At 54.1% G+C, this 21,390-nt stretch overlaps 1 long non-coding RNA gene across 2 annotated transcripts; it reads left to right on the top strand.

Annotated features, from left to right (window-relative positions):
- The first annotated feature begins 79 nt into the window (after nucleotides 1–79).
- On the top strand, nucleotides 80–6,874 carry LOC140688602 (uncharacterized). 2 transcript variants are annotated; one of them, XR_012063301.1, is made up of 4 exons: nucleotides 80–583; nucleotides 4,761–4,977; nucleotides 5,522–5,788; nucleotides 6,680–6,874. It is a non-coding gene; the product is annotated as an uncharacterized lncRNA (long non-coding RNA). The 2 variants fall into 2 exon arrangements; XR_012063302.1 differs by lacking the exon at nucleotides 80–583 and adding an exon at nucleotides 3,733–3,892.
- The last annotated feature ends 14,516 nt before the right edge of the window (nucleotides 6,875–21,390 follow it).

The following is a 21,390-nucleotide window of genomic DNA, read 5'->3' as shown; positions in this document are numbered from 1 at the left end:
AATTTTTGCTAAACACTTTCCATTTTTTTTCTTGAACTCACAGTTTTTAAAAATGCCTTGGAGGCATTCGAGTCAACTGCGCTGACTTCTGTCTCAAGACTGAAGAAACAAAGGTGGGTGAGAATGACTCTGGCTCTTGGGGGGCCCAGGAGGTTGTCAGAAGTTCCTCATGTCATCCACTGCGTTTAAATGCTTCACCTAACCCTGACACGTGCGTCACTGGTTAAGTTGGCGTCTTCGTGTTAAGAAACTTGACCCACTGGTTCAAGACAAGAGTGTGTAGTGGTCCTTTGTACCTTTGCCTGCTCCTGGTAACAGCATTTTGATTTTTCTTTGAAAAACCTCCGCTCCCCCACGCTCAGACCTTGCAGCCTGGGAGCAGTTGACCCCACTCGTGACGCCAGGAGTGGGTGTTGTAACCCAAGCCAGGCGATGAGGTTCAGTTCTGGGACTTCGGTCGAAATCCCTTCCAGAAGAAGCGAAGCTAGAAGGGTTAACACCTGGAGTTGCTGGGGCCGTCTTGACAATGCCTACTGGCGAGTGGAGCCAACTAGAAAGTCCAGCTGCGAGATGACTAGGCCTGGTAAGATCTCTGTCTGCAGCCACTCCTGATTCCCTCAGGGATTTTGCTCAAGCCAGGTGTAATTGGCTTTTTCCCCCAGTGTAATGGAAAAACTCCCACTGATATTAGACCTGAGGCCTATATTCATTTTAAAAAAATGTTGCCTCTCCCCACTAGCCCCAGGGAACAGGAGTGAATTCTCCTTCCTCCTCCATCTCCTGCTGTGCTTTGATCGGTAGCCCCACAGGGTTGTCCCTGGAGTATGGTTTAGCCTGACTTCATCAGGGTAAGCCTGTCAGAGTGTGAAAGCGGCGAGCCTCCAGGCAGCACTGTCCTGATGGGGTGGGTGAGGCCATGGAAGGGCTCAGAAGAGCCCTCCATTTGGGGTGGCCCTGGCTGCACTGAATCCCAGGAACGGCCCTAAGGATGTTCGGTTACCGTGAGCGGGTGAGGGAGCAGCCGTCAGTCAGTGGGCAATGGTACAGCCCCCTGACACCCCGTCTGCCCTGCACCTTCTGATTCCTGAGACTGAGGTCACTGTCTTCTTTGCCTCCAAGCTCCACAATATCTGGAGTTCTATCCTTTCCCATCCATGGCCCCACCATCCTGGGAATCAGCTGGGGGTGATCTTACCCACAAGAACAAAGGGACATGGGATTTTGCAAGTGTTGCTATGAAATCTAAACGTCAAGTTTCAGACAGGTCAACCCGAGCAGGGGATTGCTCCACACACAGGATAGTGTTACAGTGCCGAAAACTACCAGGACTCCGGCGGGTTGCAGACGGCTTTGTCTGTCACACCCTCTGTTTGACCCCTCCCTCTGTCTTCCCAGGTCCCTGCACCCATCTCGGCTTCTGGCCATACAAGTGCTGAGAGAAGCAGCACTTGTATGAATTACCTCCGCAGCCTAGGACTAACGAGGCAGCCATGCTCCCCAGGGTCCTGTGTTCCCTCTGGGAGCCCTTTCCAATCGGACAAGACTCAATGTCTTTCTGTCTTCAGCTTGGCCATGGCCCAGTCCGCAGGTGCCTCCCCAGTCCTGGATGCTACCTTGGCTGGGGTCCTTCTGTATTTGAACTGCTCTCCCAGTGGCCACCCCCATCACAGACTCCAGATAATTGGCTGGCCCCCTGCGTTACCCGCTGCTCTGCCCTATTACTTTACAAGCACCGTCTACTTTCACGTTAGCACAGAGACACTTGCTCTTTGGGGCTGTCTAGTTCTGGCCCGCCTGAGCTTTTTCTCCAGCCCCAATCTGTGCCGCAGTGTCTGCGTTGTCTGGTTCCATCTAGCTATTTCCTGTCCTGCAAGGTCTCCGTCACCTTGAACTAGATCAGTATCACAGAAGGCAGTAAGGTGGAGGAGGAAGAGGTTCTGGGACCCCCTGCAGGGCACGTGCCTTGGTTCTGGCTGCAGTGGTGGGAGGTGGTGGGAGGTTCATTCACTCATCCCATCCCTGATTGACCAGCAAGACATAGCAGCCTGGGCGGCCTGGACTGTGAGAGCCGTCTTTGGCCTGGACCCTAAGCCCTAATCTCATTAGTCTAATGCCCTCACTAACCTTATCTCATTTCACTTATTCAAAACCGCTTTAGCATCAAGTGTGTGCCTAGCTTTGCTATGGCTGCAGGAAGAGTTGTGAAAAGGCTACTGGTGTAGTTGGGTTTAAAATTTACACTCGTGAAAATTACCCAACAGCATAATAAAATGAGACCTGAATGACACAAGAATGTCCCTGAAGGGTCTGCGTTTTGCTGTTGGTTGAATCAGAAGGTAAGTGCTCTGGGTATTCCGAGGATGGCAAGATGGACTGGGCGCTGGGATTGTCGGGGCAAGTCCATCAGGAGTTGATGTAGGTCCTGAAGTTTTTAAGGATCTGGATCAGGTGGGTCTGAACTTCCAGGGAGTGGCTGGAACTCAGGGAGTCCCGAGCTCTGGGGGACCACCCCCCTGAAGAATGTCAGGGGTGTGGTCCTTCTAATTGAAGCCATGAGTTGTTCTCAGGGCCAGTGGAAGATGAGGAGAGAATGTGGCTCTTCTTTCTCCAGCTTTGGGGAAAAAGTAGGAGCTTGCCTGTCAAAATAAGTGACATTTACTGCTAAAGTCTTTGACACAGATCAACTCATTTAATCCCCCAAACAACGCTACGCAATGGCGTTTAGGTTATCTCCTGCTTTTAAAGAGAAGGAAGCTCAAAGAATTTGAGGCCCCAGAGCTGCGACAGGTGTCCTCAAAATACTTGCTTCTCTCACCCTGTCCTGTTGCCCACCGCACCCCACCCCAGCCCTCTTTCCTGTGGGTCCGGGTGACTCATACTCTTCCTCGGCAGACGTTGTGGTTTTTGATTCCGGGTAAATGAAGTCATCTGGCTGTAGCCGCGCCCACTGGCCCCGCGGCCCCGCGCTCCTGAGGGCCCTCAGCTGCTGGAGCAGCAGTTCCGCCTCTAACGATGCCTGTGTTTTGGTTTGTTTGGAGTTTTCTGCTTGTTTTGGTTTTTGGTTTTTAGAGTTATTTCTCTGAAAGAACGTGGACCAGGTTCCCCAAGGCCGAGCCAAGGTCATTTAAGGGATGGGCTCAGTTACCGAAGAAAGCCTCTCTCACACAGCAGGAACAGGTGTTCTTGGCTCAGGTGTTTCCTGCCTTTCCGGAGTTTCGCAGGCTCACGGTTCTCAGGGCGACTTTGTCTTCCCTTTTTGTCTGAAGCAGCCTTAGGCTGATGGGTCAGAAGCCTGCTCCTCACCCCAAAGCCCTTTCTCTTCTGCGCAGTGCCCCTCCCGGCCCTGATAAATGGGATGTATTGGTCGTCAGTGTCGATCTCCCAGAAGTCCCAGGGTGGGTGTGCAATTAGGTGCACGTCTTACCTGCGTGGAGATGTGGAGGCAAGTAATACTGAAGAAAGCAGAGGAGGTGAATGTACATCGAATGACTTCCACGGACTAGGCACTGTGCCTTTTATACATACATATATATATTTTTTCTTTTTGAGGAGGGAGGTAATTAGGTTTATTTACATCTTTATTTTTAGAGGAGGTGCTGGGCATTGAACCCAGAGCCTCGTGCATGTTAAGCATGCACTCTACCACTTGAGCTGTACCCTCTCCTCCCGCCTTATATGTGTGTCATGTATTTTAAAGTTGAATCTCAGAAGTAGAATATCAGTGCTATTGGCCTCATCTTGCAGTTGAGGAAACTGACACTCAGAGAGGTCGCAGCGACCTGCCCATCCAGGCCAGAGCCAGGATTCTCTTGGTTCTGAAGCTGCTTTTCTGTCTGTGTCAGGCTTCATCCAGCTTGAACTTGATCCTTCAGGCAATGGGGAGTCACTGAAGGTGCTTCGCAGGAAACCGAGGGGCTAAAGGAGTATTTTAGGAAGACTGATTCGACAGTAGGGAGTGGGATGGAGGGGAGAGAAGCGAGGCCAAAGTTGTGAGGACCAGTTAGGCGGTTACTGCAACAGGGCCACCTGGAGACCCCTCCAGGAAGTGGAAAGGAGGGATGGCTGCAAGGGACGTTGGGAGAGAGAGATCAGGAGCTCTCAGCAGCCGAGTAGACCAGACACGACGGGGACACCCTTCCTTCTTTCTGATCACTGAGGGTCTCGCTGGCTCTCGGCCTGCCAAGGGTGGGACCCAGTTGTCACTTCTCCTCAGGCCAGTTCGTCCAGGAACAGAGGCACGTGTGTGGTGAGAAGGTGCCCTGCTCTTCCTGGCAGGGCTGGGCCTGGATGGCTGCTCTTCCTGGGCAGAGCCTAGCCCTTGAAAGTTCGATTTATCCAGCCCAGGGACTGCCTGATGGGTGCTCAATAAACTGTAATTGGCAGCGCGGAGCTCAGAAGCGTCTCCGAAATAGTGAGCAACACTGTTTACGAGCAACTTACCTCCTCAGCTGGAGGAGACAAAGGAGTCTAATGACTCCTCCTTTACTAATGGGGAAACTGAGGCTCAGAGGTTCCACGGCTTTCCCACGGTCGCCTGGAGAGCCAGAGGGCAGAGTTATGATTCAAACGCAGGGTCCCCAGGCTTAACCTGGAGTCCTGCCGCCTTCTCAGCCCTTCTGTCTGTGGTGTCCGGCGAGCAGGGGGAGTTAATGGCGAGCCTTCCCACGAGTATGGCAGTTTACAGCTTAAACAAAACTGCTTCCCATCATTACCTCATTTGATTCTCACAGCCGCTGGGTGTTATTACTCTCATTTTATAGAGGAAGAAACTGAGGCTCAAAGAATTTAAGGATATGGTCATTCCACTGTGAGCAATAGAGCTGGAATTCAAAATGACGTCCTCTGACTCCAAGTCCGCAGCTCTGTCCCAGAACCTTGAGGATGAGAAAACACACGAAAAGTAGGACAGCAAAGAGGAGAAACCGAAGAGTCAGGGGAGGCAGTGAACGCAGCCTCGATGATGCTGGAGGCCTCCAGGTGCAACACCATAAAAGCTTCTGGATAACCCGGGAGTTCGAGATTTGCAAACATTAACTACTATATATAAAATATGGCACAGAGAACTATATTCAATACCTTGTAGTAGCTTTTGGTGAAAAAGAATATGAAAATGAATAGATGTATTTTAATGTGTGACTGAAGCATTGTGCTGTACACCAGAAATTGACACGACATTGTAAACTGACTATACTTCAATTAAAAAAAAAGTTGTAGAAATAGATTAAAAAACAAATTTCTTCTGTATAGCACAAGGAACTATACTCAGTATCTTGTAGTAATGTATAATGAAAAAGAACACAAAAACGAATATATGTATATGTTTGTATGACTGAAACATTATGCTGATCACCAGAAACTGACACTGAGTATACCTCAATAAATAAAATGAATAAATACATAAAGCATACACGTGTGATCTACAGGGACATCAGTCCATCTGCGTGGGGAGTGAGTGTGCCTCTTTCCAGAGGAGGATGCGTGGGAGAAACGGTCTCTAAAAAGTCTCCCCCGTTCCTTGCAGATCTGGGGAAGAAAAGAAGCAAGGGAAAGAGGAGAAACGGACGTATCATCACTTGTCTGTTTGGTGTCCAGCAAATTAGGCCAAGAGACTGGATGGATGAGACTTAGCTACTCAGGCGACACACCGCATGGTCCTGTTTACATCTCCAGCACAACCTTCCCTTCTCCCCCACCCTTTCACCCAGCCACATGATCTCACGATCTCACGTTATAAACCACGATGCTCCCGCCAAGGAGGAAGAAGTAGGTGCAGCCTTGAGGCTGGGAGGTAAGTTGCTTTGTCCCAGAGAAGTGGAGGAGTGGATGGAATGGGACTGTCCCCGCTCCCCATCTCATTTGCTGAAGCCCTGCCCCGGGCTGAGTCAGGACTCCTGATCCCAAGCCCTGGGGGAGCCACCAGCTTCCCCGGGGTGGTCAGTATGGCTTTTGTGGTGGGCTTAGAAAGGTGAATTACCCCCTGGCTCGGGTTCTCTTTCCGCTCGTTCTTTGCCCACCTTCCAGAGAAACACTGTGGTGGGGCCCCTCTCAAGCCAGAGAGGGGAGAGGCCAAAGGACTAGAGATGGTCCCTGTGGGGCTGTGTCACTGCTCGCGCTCAACCACCACTCACCAGCTGAACCAGCAACTCTGGCCTGAAGGCTGCACTGTGGGCTCATCGTAGAGAACTCACAGGGCTGGGTGTCCTGACCCTGGGTTCTGGCTCTGCCACTGAGAAGGCCCAGTATATTATACAATGGCAGTATGCCATAGGCGCTTACTAGGTAACTGACGAAGGAGTGAGGGAAGGGATGAAATAATTAGCTGACCTTGGGCAGATCACGTCCCCCTCCGGGTCTTGATTTCCACGTCTGTAAAAGGGCCATCAGATGTGGGCCTACCTCTCCCTCCGGGCAGTCTCCCAGCCCTCAGGAGTAAATGAATGGGTGATGTTTACACACAGCGAGGTCTGGGCGCACAGGACGGACTCGACAGCAGTTGACATTTGAGCCATCTCCCCTTGGGTCACAGCTCCAGAGCTGCTTGCTCTGTGGTTGGGACGGGCTCAGTCCTCAGGCTCCTGAAAGTCCTAACCCTAACATGGCAGAGTCCTCATTTGCTTGGTCACCTGGGTACCAGGTCGCTGCCCTCGAAATTAACCCGCAGTTCCTTTCTCTCCCAAAGAGCTTGCCCACCTCTGGGGAGAGCGCTCCGATGCACTGACTACACTCAGCCCGGCCCGGTGGGGTGAGGAAAGGAGACAGCTCACGGATCAGCTCATCCCAGCTGAGCCTCTTATGGAAACACTGACAGACCCTTCAAGACGTGATGCCAGCTCCCACAGCGCCTTTCCAAGCCCCCAGCTCTGAGCTAAATATAGTCACAGGAGGGAAGGTGGTGTGGATTTGGAGGGTGGGGAGGGACTAAGGAGAGGGAGGGATGAAGCATAGAGGAGAATGGGAGGAGAGAAGAAAGGAGGGGGGAAGAAAGGAGGCAGCAGTGGTCTGAGAGAAAGAGCGAGGGAAAAAACCTTCATTAGGAGCCAGGCCCGCATTAGCTTAACCTCAAGGCAGCGCTTAAGGTGGCCTAGGGTACCAGCCAGTCTGCCCTTGGCCTTGGGCGGGGGTAATGGCGGTGGCGGCAGCTGGGCTGCGGTGGTGGTAGGCCATTCAGGTGGCTGGCTGCGGGCTCGGCTCGAGGGTGGCCTGGCGGGGTGGGACTGTGCTACAGCACAGTGAGAGGGTGCAGCCTCAGGGACGCCTGGGAGAGATCGGCTCCCGTTGCATCAAACTCCTGGCCTGGCAAGGCTGGGGAGTAACAGGCAGCACGAAGCAATGGAAGGTTGGAGCACGGAGGCGGGAACGAGTTGGGAGGGCAGACCAGCTGAGCTGAAGCTGCCCAGCTGGCACTGGGAGCTGGCTGGACTGGTAGGGCATGGAGAGCACTGGGGGACGGTTTGGGGGAAGAGAAGAGGGTGCTGAAGCCCCAGCACCTGGGAGGAGAAGCACGATGGGAGGCTGCCAGAGAGCTTTGGGGAATCCACTGCATTTTGGTCTAAACCCTAAAACCGTGCAAACATGATATGCAGCTGGATTTGCTTTCACAAAGTGCTTTTAAGTCTATAGCTCTGGCCCCTTGGGACATGGGACAGGCTCTGATCAAGGCCCCTGGCTCTGGGGGGTGAAAGGTGGGTGTGGGGGATCTGGAGGGGGATGGGTGCGTTGGCTGCTCTGAGTCTGCGGATGGAGCTGCTCCAATTGCAGTTTGGGGCGGCGGTGGAGGGGGGGCGCTGGGAAGCAGAAGACTGGAACTCCCATCTTCCTCAACCCGTTCCCATTTCCCCCACAGATTCTGGAAGAAATGGGCAAGGGAAGAGGGAAAAAAGTGGCCTGCTCTCTCGCTGGTGTGTGAGCACAGGAGGGGATAGATAAATTAGCCTTGTCACCCTTCTCCCAGGCTCCACGGGAGCAGAACGGTCCCTGTTCCCCTCGGGAAGATCAGCCATCATTTATGAGCTCCTCTGGAGGGGCCACTGCAGGACTATCCATCTTGGCTCCCTCCCTCCAGCTGGGGGGGGGAGGGGAGCAGCTGGTGGTGCCTGCGGGCTTTGTGCTTCTTAAAGGCACAGGAGGCTCTTGATGGAGGGCCTGGGCCCAGCTCACACCAGAACCCTGGGCAACTTCCAGTTAAAGCAGAGGTGAAACCCAGACCTAATGCAGGGAGAACCCAATGATGGCAAAGGATGGGAGATACTCTTTGAGTGAAGGATGAAGCGCCGGTCTTGTCTAGACCTGGCATCCTCAGGGGCAGCTTATCCGGGCTCTGCTAGCATTGGCCCCAAACACAGCCAGCAGGATAGACGGAAGTTCACTGGACCTGTTGGCACAAACCAAAGCTTAACGGCTGGGAATCTGGGGAAGGGGTAGAGGCATAGGTACAACAGGAGGGTGGAGCTAAAAAATTTTCATATCCTAGGTTTGGCGGTCAGGAAGCATCACATGACAGTCCAGCCTTCCTCCTTGTCGGAGAGAATAACTAAGGGTGCAAGACTCCCCCGAAAAGGAGCCCACGCAGAAAAGGGAGAGAATGAGGGGCTAAGGGGAAATGAGGAGGTGATGGTTAGACGAGCTGGAATGGGAGAGGAAGGGAGGAGAGCGAACAAAGCAATGGCCAAATGGCGGGAACTTAGGATGAAGATGTGGGCCGAGGGGACTAGGTAAGCAGAAGCAAGAGGTGAGGGTGCAGACCCAGGGAGACAGGCTCAGGGAATAGACGGGGTGAGGGCGACGGAGGGCACAGAGCTCCTGCACGGCAGGCAGAGGGACAGGCTGAGGGGGAAGCCGGGAGGCAGGAACAATGGGGGAAACAAAGGGAGAAGGCAGGTGCCAGGAGAGGAGGGGAGGGGAGAGGACGCGGGGAGAGGGGGGCTTGAGAGCGGGGAGGAGAGGGAAGGCTCCGCCCGGGAAGGGTGTAGGTGGGAGGGCAGGGAGCCAGCACAGGCGAGCTTGCTGCTTTCCCCCTCTTTCGTTTCCATCGCTATCAATAATACATTCCCAAGGAGCCGCCTTTGACAGCAATTAAAAAAGCATTCATGCTCCCAGAGAGAAATTGAAATGATTTCCTCCCACTTCCCTACGCTCTCCGGGCAACGGTCCCTAGCGATGATCAGTCCGTGGTGTGCAGTCCAAACGGGGACACACGAGGGAGGGGACGGACAGGGACGGGGGAGGATTCTCCACCCTCTTCCCAGAGGTGGACTCTCTGAGTATTTTATACCAGGCTCCGGTGGGGGTGGGGGTGGGGGCTGGGGGTGCAGGAACAGCGGGGGATTTTAAATTTCACACAATCAAAAGGCTTTCTTAATGACCGAACCTCAGTGAGCCTGAGATGGGGGCTGGCTGGTTGGCGAGAGGTGACCCCTGCCTCTCTTTGCTAAAGGACCAAGAATCTGGGAGTTTGCACGGTGAGGAGTACTTTCCAGAGCTGATTTCAGTTCAGTAGCCCTTTTCCCAGCTTCTACTGTGTGCCAGGACCTCTGGCAGGTGGAGAGGGTGTTTCAGAAAGAAGAAGAGGGTGTCTGTCTTATCTGATGGACAAGAGACACACTGAACTACACAAGGACCTGGGATGGCAGGCAGATGGTGGGAGGAGGCACTGAGAGCACACTAAATCCGTAGAGGAGCGGGTAGAGAAGGCCAGAGGCACAGGTCAGCGGGAGGAGCTCTTTCCCAGGATAGAGGAACAGGGGACTGATCATGGCTCCACCTGTCTCCTCCGTACCTCCAGGACCCAGGCTCTGCGCCAGGCACTTTAAGTACATTACCTTTTGCTTGACCCCCCCCCACAGCTACCCTACAAGGAGGCAAATGTTTTAATAGACTAGGAGACCAAAGATTAGTGAGATCACGTAGTTTGCTGAAGGTTATGCAGCTGTTGCTTCCTGCTGGGAATGTTTGATTCCAGAGCCTGCTTACTTAGCAATTTCACGCCTGGGAATTTATCCTCCAGATGACTGTGCATAGGAGCCCAACGACACTGCATCCAGAGTTGCTCGCTGTAACAAGCTTCTTCATAGCAAAGGATTGGAAACGACCCAAATGGCCATCATAGGCGACTGGTTGAATGGATTTGTAGACAATGGCATACCCGTGAGTCGCCGAGAGAAACGGAGAACACCTTGTGTATGGGTGCGGAATAATTCCCAGAGCACGTTGCTGAGGGAAAAAACGCAAGCACAGAGCGATGTGTATAATATGCTGTCATTTGTTTAACAAGGGTGGGGGGAATATTTATATATAATTACTTCTTTTGCCTGATGTTTACATGGAAGGACATACAGAAAACATAACGGTGGTTGCTTCTGGGAAGAGTAACTGCATGTTTGGGGATCAAGAATGGAAGGGAGACTTTTCACGGTATATTTTTTAATTAATTTATTTGGGAGAGCAGGTAATTAGGTTGATTTACTTATCACTGTGTTTTAGAGGAGATGCTGGGGACTGAACCCAGGACCTCACGCTTGCTAAGTATGTGCTTTAAGCCCATGAGCTATATCCTCTCCCCTTCATAGTATATTCTTCTGTAGCATAAGTTTTGGACTTTTTGAATATATGACCTATTAAAAATAAAGAAATAAAATGAAAAATAGATGGCTCTGACTGAGGCGAGCTGCAGTCTCAATGAGCTGGGAAGCGGAGAAGACAGCTGACAGAAGCGGTTTGGTGACGAGGGGTGGTTGTTACTGGCTTCGGAAAAGCCTGCATTTGGATCTGCACCCGGACATTTATTAGCTCTGAGTCTTTAGACAAGTCACTGAGCCTCACTGAATCCCAGGGGACACATGTGTGAAGAGGGATTCTCCTTCCTCATGGGCTCTGCTGTGGAAATGACATGGGAGGGCGCAGGCGTGCGCTTGGAACGCCTGTCTGTGGAGGAACCAGGAGGAGGAGGCACCTGGGTGCTGCTCCTGCCTGGTCGGGAGTAAGGACACCTCACCGATTCCTGAAGGTGTCAGGGCGTCCCTGAGTGAGCCTGTGCTGCTGGGGAGTCTCCGGGGAGGAAGTATGGAGCCCATCAGGCGGGAAGCGTTGGCTCAGCAGCGCCCTTTTGCTGGGGCTGAGTTGCTTCCACCAGGAACTGCAGGGCCCCGCAGTGTGCCGCTGGCCAGGAACCCTGAGGGCAACCCCAGCCCTGCTCCAACTTGAAGACCATCTCACTATATCTGTCTATTTTTTTTTTTTTGCAAGGAAGTTTTCAGTTGCCCACACCTCAAACATTCTTCTTTCCAGTCCAAAGGCAGTGGTGCCTTTCTGGCAGTTGCGCTCGGCGAGGCCCCATCAGATGGGGAGAGAAGCAGAGGGGGGACCTGGCAGACTGGACTCAGAAGATCTCTGTCCAAACTGTGAGCTCCAGGCCCCTCTTTCCACTCCCGAAGCCCCAGTTTCTTCCCCTGTAGGATGGAGATGCACCTGTGACGGTCAAATTATACGGTAGAAGCCCTGTGTTAGTGAGGAAGCTGGAAAGTTGCCTGAAGCAGTCTTTTTTTGGTTTTTAGATGGTTTTGATACAAACACTAGTGGAGACTGGTAGATGGGCCTCAGGTCAGGCTTGTGCAGAACAGGATCAGCCAGGAGCTTCAAAGGAGCGTGATGGGACCATGATAGTCCTGCTCCTGCCGCTTGGGAGGGAAGTGTGGGTGGGCGAGTGAGCAGCGGCTAGGGAGGAGAGGCTGAAAGGGCTAGCTGCAGGGACTTTTCTGGGTTTTTTCTCCACTCACTCAACAATCACGGACGGGAATCCCTTTATGGGTCCTACTGGGAGAGTCTAAGAAAAGATAAGACTTGGGTGGCCCCATCCTTGAGAAACCCTCAGGCAGATGTGGGGGCAGAGGTCGATCAGTCATTCAACAAACACTTATGGAGCCACTTGTGAAAATGGTTGTGAAAAAATACCCAGGATGGATCGACCATGGTCCCTGCCCCCTAGAAACTTACAGTGCGGCAGGGAAGATCATTCATGGCACACAGGCTGTATTTTCACAAAAGGAAATTAGCATTGTGCCAAATCATTGTGAGAACTGAAGGAACGGGGAGGCGGGGAGAAGGCTCAGGGCCAGGCTCAACTAAGAAAGGCCCCCTGCGGAGGCTGGAGCCCAGCCAGCAGAGCAGAACCAAGAGGCCATGCTGGTCGGAGGTAAGGGTTACCTGTGTGGAATGCTGGAGAGTGATGTGTGATGAGCGGGCGGGGAGAGGGCCGCAGGTGGGGGGACGGGTCCCGGGGCCACGTGGGTCCCTCTGCAAACTCCCTCCACCGTGCAGCTGTGCGCTGCCTTGCACTGGTGGGGGACGAACTGCTTGTTATTCTCTCCTCAGCCTCACCCGGGGACCTCACCCTGCCAAGCACGGGGTGAACGGAGCTCTGACCGTCTTGCGGGGGCGGAGGAGACGCGGTGGTGAGAGCAGGGGCACACATCAGATCTGGCCCCTGGAGTGGCAGGGCCTGGCTGGCTCCTGGCTCCTGCTGCCCGCAGTTTAGCCCGAGGCACCAGGCACCTGGGTCACCTGCTCTGTGCCTGAGTTAAAACCCCGCCCACGCTGGGGACGGCGCCTCGGCTCCTGTCTGCTGGGCGTCTCTGTCCAGCAGGCCTGGTAGCTTCACGTAAATATTGATTGTCTGTTTAGCCATCCGGGAAGTGAGAGAGAGAGAGACAGGGGCAGGGCAGGGGTAGGGCCCTCTCAGGCAGCCCTGGATGAATGGAGTCTTGCTCCCCGAAGGCTGACCAAGGACCTCTTTGGCTGCTCCCCTTAAGAGAGGCAGGAGCCCTAAGATGGAGAAAGCCCTGGAGGGTGGTAAACACCGAATTTGGAAGAGTGCTCACCCGGGGAGAATGAGGAGCAGCGGCCTGGGAGAACAAGCGGGTCTTGGGCGGTACTTGCCCTGGTTTGTTTATCTAAGAAGGGCCAGGCATGCGTTTGTGGTCGTCTTCTTGCAGCTCTCTCTCTGTCTGAGTAGCTCAGAATATGTTTTTGTTTAGTGACCTTGAGGGTCCATGAGTCCCTCCCCGGCCTCTAGGCAAGACTTCCGCAGTCCCCTGAAGCTGGTGAGGTTCCAGTCAAAGTCTGAAGCTCTACAGCAGGAATTCCCAGGACCCCAGCACAGCCCAGGCTCCGTCCTGCTACCTGCCCTTCCCCCAGCTTGGTCAGGGAAAGGTGTTCCTTCTCTGAAAGCCCTTTCTCTGTTCAGCTCCGGGCTCTGGGCAGCGGCCCCTGGGTCATTCATTCCCTGAGTACCCACCCCCAACATTCGTCTTCTCTGCCTGCGTCATCCTGGCCCCTCCTCCCCCTCCCCCGCCCCCTCCTCAGCCCTGAGCAGTCAGCAGGAAGAGAGATGTCTGTCACCTTTGGAACTGGGTCTGGGAGAGAAGCGCAGGCACCGGATGACCTTTCAACCACCCTCTTTTCTTTATTTATTCCCATCTTCCCAAGACAAATGCCCTTATGAAGGACCAGGGACTTGGAGCAGGCTAAGAATTTCCATAAGAAAATGTCCCTGTCTGAGAGTTGATGGATCCAGATTTGGTGACCAAGAAAGAGGCTGAAACTCCCTCCTGTCCTTGTCAGCAACTTGGGCACAATCTTGGAGCAAAGGGACAGTTATTTCCATTTTAGGGGGGTCCTGTTGGCCTGGAGATTCAAGACCAGGCCCTCAAACATCGGAGGAACTCTGGTAACCCCGGGCAGACTGTGAACTCTGTGGGAGCAGAGACCCGTCCTATCATGGTGCTGGGCAAACAGCAGGCACTTAATGAATGCTTGTTGAAATGCTGGGGGGAAGAAATCAGCCCAGATGAGAGAGCTTTTATAAGTGGGGAAGTGTGACGCAGAGTGCAAGCTGCGGAGTCAGACCTGGATTTGAACTTGAGCCCTGAACGTATCGGCTGTGTGACCTGGGGTGTCACTTCTCCCCTCTACCCCGGACTTCCGTGATCAGGAGAAAGACCTCAATGATAGCTCCTACCTCATGGGGCGTTAACAGGTTAAACAGTGACATTCTTGTGTACAGAATGCCACTGGTCCATGACAGGTGCTAAAATCCTAAGATCCCATCTACCTTGAACACTTCAGTTCCTGAGAACACTTCTTGAAGCTCCTGATGGAGATGTTCCCATAAACTTTGTCCTTGTCTTGGTCTGTATTTCTGTGTTGTGTGGTTTCTGATTCTGTCATAGCTTCCATTTTTTTCCAGCCAGTTTTTGTCTTTCTCCCCCTTTTCTCTCCTTATTACCTTTCCTTGAACATACTCTGTTTCTATTCTCTTCCACTCCGCCCCTCCCCTTCCTCCTTTCTTCCCCTGTCCCTTTCTCCTTTCTGATTCCTCCCCTCCAGGGCCTCTGACTGCACTTCCCACCTGGCCGGCTCTGTTCCATGTCCTTCTATTCCAGCGCACAGGGTGACTCTCCTCAGGGAATTCGGTGAAATGAGCGAGAAACATCTCTCGCCTCGGAAACCAGACGGGGAGCTGCTCTCCACGGAGGCCATGCTTGATAATTAGACAGTCATTTCTGGGAAGAGCTCTTGACTCTTGGAACCCAAGTGGCTCCCCACCCCCGTGTCATTGCTCCTGTTTCCCAGGGGCCCTGGTCTCCATCAGGGTCGTCTGCAAACCAACAGCAAGGCGTTGAAAATCGTGTGGTCCAGGCAACGGACTCTGTCTCCTGAGTCCACTCCCAGAGCAGGATTCTACAGGGCCCTGGAGTGAGGGGGCATCGTTTGGAGGATCAAGAAGCTCTCATCTAGGGGAGAGCCGGCAGTCTCGTGGGTCAGACCTGACACAGCACGTCCAACAAGCAGTAAGTAGGAAGCAGTTTTCTTCCTGGGTGCTGAGGGGCCGTGCCGCTTGGCATAAAGCAGATCTGACCAGAGAAGACCTCTTGGAGGAGGTGAGTATGGGGCAAGGACTGAAAAGAGGTACTGAGGACACCCAGACAGAGATCAGGGGCCTGGGTCTTCTCAGAGGGCAGGCCAGGGTGCCCAGGGTCACCTTGTTTTCAGGGACTAAGCTAGTTTGACTGGTTGGAGCCAAGAACCATCAAAATGAAATTAGCCTATTAGGGAAAAGATAGAGAAAAAGACAGGTCTCCTTGAGCAAGCGGGTCAAAGTCAGGGATGCCAGACGTCAGTCCGCAGGGGCCCGGGCTGCTGCTGCCACGCCCTTCCTGGGAACCCCACAAATGGTACAGTTACTCCCCCAGCCCTGGGCCCTGGCTGCACTGCTTCTGCGGAGAAGCCCGCTCGGCAGGAGGGAGGGGCGGAGAGGGTGGAGGGCTCATCAAGATCTTAAAGGGTGCATCTCTGCTTTTATGAGTGGTTGTGTGTGTCTGAAAAAGGGTTTGTAAATCTGTGTAAATGGGAGGGTATGTGCGGGTATATACAGAAGTCCCAGGGCCACGCCCCCACTGTTTTTATTTACGACCCTTTTGGGTCATTTTCAAGTTTTCTCTTTTGTGGCCTGAGGCCCCATCGAGTCCTCCTGCTGAGCAGGGGTTGGGACCTGGGACCTTGAGTTTGGCTGAACCCAGCTGCATCGTCTTGCTCTGCGGAGAGGGCCAGGCCGGGTGGCATCAAATGGGGAGAAGGCCTGCTTTCCTCTCTAACTAGGCTGGCGACAGCCCGGCGGGAAGGAGGGGCAGAGGGATGGACGGTCATTTAGGAACTGATTCACTAAAGCTCATCCAACACGCATTTCAATCAGCGGCTTTGGTGCTGGTGCTGCGGGGAGAGTTGAGACAGAGCAGAGAATTTCTGTCACCCAGAGTTTCCCTGGCTTTCTCCTGAATTTTCCCCCTTTCTGGAGATGCTGAGCGACTAGAGGGGGAATCACCAGGTTAGCACACACCCAGGTCCCTTGCCTTTCTTCTCCTGGTCCCCCTCCTCCCTCCTACTGCAGCAGCCCAGGCTGGGAGAGGCAGAACAGAGTGGGCCCCTGGGCCCCCGGAACCACTTTGGCGTGGGAGTGGATGGGTCCCCGCGGCAGGCTGGGCCAACAAACGCCCACACCCCGGGGCTTCCCATCTGACAGTCAGAGAAGGCCTTGGCTGCCCTGGATGAGAGGAGCAGCCTGGACAAGCCTCTGGCCCTTTGCCCTCGGCCAGCCCTTGCTTGGCTGCAGGTAGCAGTGTCAGAAAGCGGGGAGCCAAGAGCTCAGGCTGTTGTCGCGAGGTTATCATCTGTTCCCTTGGGAGAGGAGAACCGGGGCCCAGGGGAGTGCTCTCTGTGGGTTCTGATCAGTGAAGCCAGACAGGGCTGGGGTGGATGCCCGGGCACAGGGCCCGCCAGGAGAGCCGGCTGGGTGCTCCCTTCCACCCCCACCCCCTGCTTTGTCCCCATCACTGTCCTGTACATTCTCCATGGGAGAAGATGCGTCACCACATTTTGCTTGCTATTTCTGGGTCCTTGTGTCACTATTGTTGTGAGAATGTGCCCTGACGGCAGAGCCCCTCTTTCCCCAGCACGGAGTCCCCGGAGGGCCACTTACCCTCTCCCTGTATCCTGCCTTCTGTATGGGGTTTGCCCGAGGTTTTGACTGATTAGGAAACTCGCCTCCTGCTGTGAGTCCCAGCCTGGCAGGAAGGGGGAATGAGTGTGGAGAAAATTTGTCAGCGTCTTCCTCCAAAAACCTCCAAAGAAACCGCCAAAGCACTTTATGATGAAGATCTATGTGTCCTTCTACGATGTCTGGGAAACCAGAGGGCAAATTCATGATTTTTCTCTGTCTGTGTAGGGAACCCTGGAGAAATCAAGCTTTTTTAGCCAGGCACGTGCATCTGGGAGTAACAGAGTCAGAGTTCAAATGCAGAGAGAGAGCCCTTCTGTCTCCTGCCCTCAGCTCGGCCTCCTGCTCGTATTCGGCGGATTTTAACAAGTTGGAAAAGTAGCTACTGGCATCAATAAGCTATTGAAAGAGCTCAGAAAAGCCTCGGTGGTTTTATGTAGTCAGTTCTCTCGCTTGCTCCTGCTAATGAATAATTCCGTCTGGCTGTATAGTGGGACAGGTCAGACAAGGGGCTCCATGCATACAGAAGAGGGCCACTGGTCTGGCTGAAAGCAGGTTTCCAATCACCGTAAAGGGAGATGAAGAGACAGAAAAAAAAACAAGAAGAGTGAGGCTGAGAGGCAGGCAGGAAATGCTGTGGAAAGGCCCGTTGGCCAGGGTGATGGGTGGGCAAGGGTGATGGGTGGGCCGCACTGGGAAGGCAGCTGAGCCTAAGGATGGACAGATCACTTCCTGCCGAGACCAAGAGCCAGATTATAAAGCCTGGGGGCCAGCCAGAGCAGGAGGCTGGCAGAGGAGGGCCCGGCGCGGAGGCGGGGATGGGGCCACTCCGAGGCAGAAACTGAGACTTGGCTGAAGAGGGCAAGAAGGACTGGTAGGGAAGGGACCAAGTTGTCCTTGGTCACCTCCACTGAGACAGGAAGGAAGGGGGCAGGGCACAGCCATTCAAGAAATAAGAGCAATTAACACCAAGGTGGTGGAAAATTCAACTGCCGGTAGGCCTTGAGGCCAAAGAGGGCGAGAGATTTGACTTCCAGTTGACCTTGAGCCTCAATATACGCTCAGTGTAATACAAGACTGTGCTGCGTGGCACGCCCACAGGCGCCGTGACAGTTCCGAGGCTGACCATAAAAGGTCAGGAAGTGGGTGGTGGCCCAGTTCCTGGGAATCCCCGCCCCTTCCCCAGAGCAGTTGGAATAATCCTCCCACTTGTTAGCATGTGAAGCTACCAAGCCCATGAAAACTACCCCCCACACCTCCCGGCCGCTACCCCTTCTGAGTGAGAGGACCCCCCTCTGACTATGGAGTGTGGATCTACTTTTACTTTAAACTGAGCACCCAACCCCCACACCTCGTGGCCTTTCTCTTGCCTTCTGAAACAGCCTGCGCTCTGTCTATGGAGTGCGCATCTCTCTGAATGAATCTACCTTTACTCAACTGTGGCTCGCTCTTGTGTTCCTTCCTGCACGAAGCCAAGGACGCACTTTTGGCGGGGCGCATCCCAGGAACTCAACTGAGACCTGAAACGCAGCCATCTTCTCGCCCCACATTCATTTTCCTGTATCACCATTTCCGGCTTCTGAGAGTGATGCCTTTCAAGCTTTTAAGAGTAGAGCTCAAAAGGGGAGAAGAAAACTGGGGCTGAAGAGGATGGTGATGGGTGGTGGGGAAGAGACAGAGGCAAGCAGGGGAGCACTGGAAGCCTGGAAAGTATGGGGAGAGATTCTGAACCCACATCTTCGGGGGGCACTGAGCGCAGCCCAGAGGGCAGCCAAGACTGCCATGGGGCCAGGAGGGGGCGGTGGGGGGTGTCTGCTTTCCTCTTCTCACCTTGTGTCTGCCAGTCCCACGGGGAAGAATGGAACAGGATGCATTTACTGATTACTTCCAAATGTTAACTCCTCTCACCTTCCCAAATAAGCATACCCCACCCCACCCCCTTGCCACCCTGTTTCCCAGAACATACACTGGCTTCACTGTGTCTTTCCCTGGGGTTGGGGGCAACAGCTGCCTGTGCAGAAAAGCACTGAAGTGCTCAGAGTTTTTCTGGGAGGCTGGAGTGTCTGGGGAGCTGGAGCTATTGCTGTATCACACTCGAGTTCAAGCTCGCTCTTGTTGGAATCTTTAAAATCGATGGCAATGCATAAAGGCTTCATACAAATCCATGAAGTATATCTGTAGGTGCTAAGAATTCATGCGGGAGCGATCCATTAGCGGAAAATGTAGGGCAGTAAAGGGCCGAGAGGAGGCCAGGGCCGGAGATCAGATGCCAGGACCCAGCACAGGCACAGGGAGAGGTCCTCGGCATCTTTCTGACAGCAGCCAAGTGGGGCCTTGGAACTGCAGCTGGAGGAGAGCAGGAACTAGGGAGGCTGGGCTCGGTCGCCTTGTCGTCCCTAACTCAGCCACGCTCTGGGCAGATGAGACACTTGTGTTGACGCTCGTGTTTCTTAAGGACATCGAAGGAATGAGCTCATCTGAAGGAAAAAGCCTAAGTGTGTTGGGAGGGGGGGCATTCCGTGGGACACTGTTCCCCCTTTCCCAGCAAAAGGTGTGGTGTACAGCTCTCTGATCTGAAGCCAGAAGGTTGGGGCAATGCTCCTACAATTGGACATTTTATGAATCTTACTACCATCAGTGATGTTGTAAGTGATTAATAAGGCGTTTGAACTGGAGGCGTTGTCAAGTGGAGGCGAGGAAGGAAGGAAGGATGGGAGGAAGGGAGGGGGGAGGGAGGAAGATTAATATTTATTGCGTGCTGACATATCAGGCTTTCTGCCTGGAGCCTTCGTATACATTATCTGTGTAGTTTAACCTAGGCAGTTGCAGTCTAAGTTTAACTCCTTGTCTCCTGCAGTTTCTTCCTGTTTACCTTTCCTCCATCTGGGCCTTTGGAACTCAGGACCGCATTCCCAATAAGTTTCTGTCCTCAGGGGCTGCCTTGGAGTTGCTGCCTCAGAGGAACAGGTTATCAGGTCTCCAAGCCAGGAATGGAGCAGTCCGCTGGGGACCCATGCAACAGGCTTGGGGTGGGGGGAGGGGACTGGACACGCCTCTTCATCTTCCCCTGTCGGCACAGCTACCCTTCCTCTGACGGGCCCTCGGGGAAGGATGCTGGGCTGGAGGCCCAGCCGGGGCCCCTTCTCTCCTCTCCAGCTGCTGGACAAGCGGCTGGGGCCCGGCCCCGTCCTGGCTTACCCCCGCTCACCTTTCCCCTCCAGGCTTCATTTCCTCCTTGGCGGGAGCTCAGGAGCTATTTCTCAGGCCTGGAACAATTCCGACCTTCCAAAGTTGACCTCGTGGTGGGATGTAAGCCCCACGAGGCAGGGGCTTTGCCTGCTTTGTACATAGAAGAGGGCCTGGTGCATGGTAGGTACTTGAAAAATATTTGTTGAGTGAGTCTTCTATGCCTTCTTCCTTCCGAGAGACATCTTTTCCTAGGAAGCCTGCCTCTCTCTGCCCTTGGACTTGCTCCTGGCAGCAGCGTGGGCAGCACAGAGAGAGCTGCGGGTCCATGGCGTCCTTGGCGTCTGGCTTCCCAGCAGGCTCAGTGACCAGCCCGTCCCTGCCTCTGGTGGAGCAGAGCACAGGCAAGGAGGGAGTTCTTTTCAGCAAACTCCAAACATGGCCACTTCCCCAGCTTGGCACCAGAGTACCAGGACGTGGTCACAGGAGGAAGCGGGTGCTGGGGCTCAGGCATCAAGCAGCATGGGTAAAGAGGTAGGGAAGTGAGAGAGAAAGTGGGAAGGGACCAAGGAAAGCCTGCCATACTGAGTGGGAGTTTTATGTTATCACAAACAGGTGCTTCCGCTCAACCCCGCTAACTATTTGGAGATGGCTGGGCTGGTGTGTAGGGTCCCTCTCCCAGAGGCTCAGCTACCAACTGGGGAGCGACCACTGTTCCCTCACCCTCCCTGTCCAGGCCACGTTTGTGAAGCTCCCCGAGCCTCTTGGGGAAGAGTCCTCCACATGTCATCCAGGTCAGCCCGCTGCCGCCGCCACCCTGGATGCTTCTGCCTGGCAGGCTGGTCAGAACAGATCAGTGTCCTCAGGGTCATTCCATCTCCCTACTTCCTTGTAAAGAATTGCACTCCCTGCCCCACAGCTCGCCTTTCCAGCCACTCAGGACCTGAGCAAGGTTACAGGTGCTTGTGACTGCTGAGAGGTGAGCATATCCCCGGACTCCAGGTGGCCACTCTTCTCTATTTGCGGGGAGCGCCTGTAGTCTGTGCCCCCGACTGCAGCCCCAAACAGCCTGCGGGGCCCAGCGCCCGCACTGGGCAGAGGCTGGAACCTGGGCAGGGTGTCTCCCTCTTGCGGACGGCAGGTGGGATCCTCTCCCCCAGATCTAGAATGAGCCCTCCTGTAGGGGGCAAGAAACGGGGCTGCCATTCTATGTGGTCTCCTGGAATTGCGGCCTGAGAAGGAAAGGGGGTGTAGATTTGACTCCCCCTACATGCCAAAATTTAGGGAACTAATTCTGGGTCCTGCAGGTTCACTGCTCATTGTTTGCCTCCTCCGCCGGTCTCCCGAGTCACCCGGCTCACCCAGCTCAGAGGACCTCTGGGCTGAGAGGTCTCCTTAGGGGTGCTCCCACCACACTAGCCATCTGCTCCCGAGCAGCACCCCCCCAGGGGGCCACAAGCCGGGAGCTGCTCTCTGCCTGTTTGGAATCTTTGCTTGGATTCCAGGAGGACAATTGTGTCATTCGCGTTAGCTTTGGCTCATGTCCGCCCGCTTCCCTGCTTCTTCTAGGGGCTCCCTCCCCTTCCCCCATCTTGTAACTCTCTTCTTGGGAGTTAGCAGGGCCTGGAAGGGCATCCTGCCAACAGATGGGCAAAAGA

Source organism: Vicugna pacos, chromosome 23 (assembly GCF_048564905.1).
Source record: "Vicugna pacos chromosome 23, VicPac4, whole genome shotgun sequence".
NCBI classification, from domain to species: domain Eukaryota; kingdom Metazoa; phylum Chordata; class Mammalia; order Artiodactyla; family Camelidae; genus Vicugna; species Vicugna pacos.
Note: the sequence above shows the minus strand (reverse complement) of the source record. Positions and strands in the feature narration are given on the sequence as shown.